Consider the following 652-nt stretch of genomic DNA (forward strand, 5'->3'; position numbering starts at 1 on the left):
ATTCATCTTTCCCCACTGCAAGACTGACAGGAAGCCGGGTCTCAGGAATTTGGATATTTATCCCACAACCTGCTCCATATAACTGTGAGGTTCTAGATCTAGGAAGATGGGTGTGGAGATGTGAATGGTTGTCTTTTCCCATGTTCCTGGGCTTGAGGGGAAGATGGGGACAAACACAGGGTGACAGCCTCTGAGGCAGAGCTGGCCGCTGAATATGCAAGCCTTTTTTCATTCTGTTTGGCCATCATGCATCAGTGTTGGCAGCTGCTTCTGACACTCCTGGTAGTGTTTGGAGTCAGGTGCAGCTGCTGCAGGGGAAGGGTGAGGGGGCGGGTGTCTTACCTGTGATGACGGGGCAGTGGCTGGGCAGATGTATCTTCCTTCGTGAAGGTCACTTGCTAAAAGACTGATGAGGAGCCTGGGTGACTGAGTCGGTTAAGTGTCTGACCTCAGCTCAGGTCATGATCTTGCAGTCTGTAGGTTCGGTCCCCATGTTGGGCTCTATGCTGACAGTTCAGAGCCTGGAGCCTGCTTCTGATTCTGTGTCTCCCTCTCTCTGCCCCTCCCCTGCTCGTGCTCTGTCTCTCTAGCTCTCAAAAGAAAACATAAAAGACTGTTGTTGGTCAGCACCTTTCTCCTCCTGTGGGATCAA

Source organism: Herpailurus yagouaroundi, unplaced genomic scaffold (genome assembly GCF_014898765.1).
Source record: "Herpailurus yagouaroundi ecotype Mexico unplaced genomic scaffold, PumYag 196, whole genome shotgun sequence".
Lineage (NCBI taxonomy): Eukaryota > Metazoa > Chordata > Mammalia > Carnivora > Felidae > Herpailurus > Herpailurus yagouaroundi.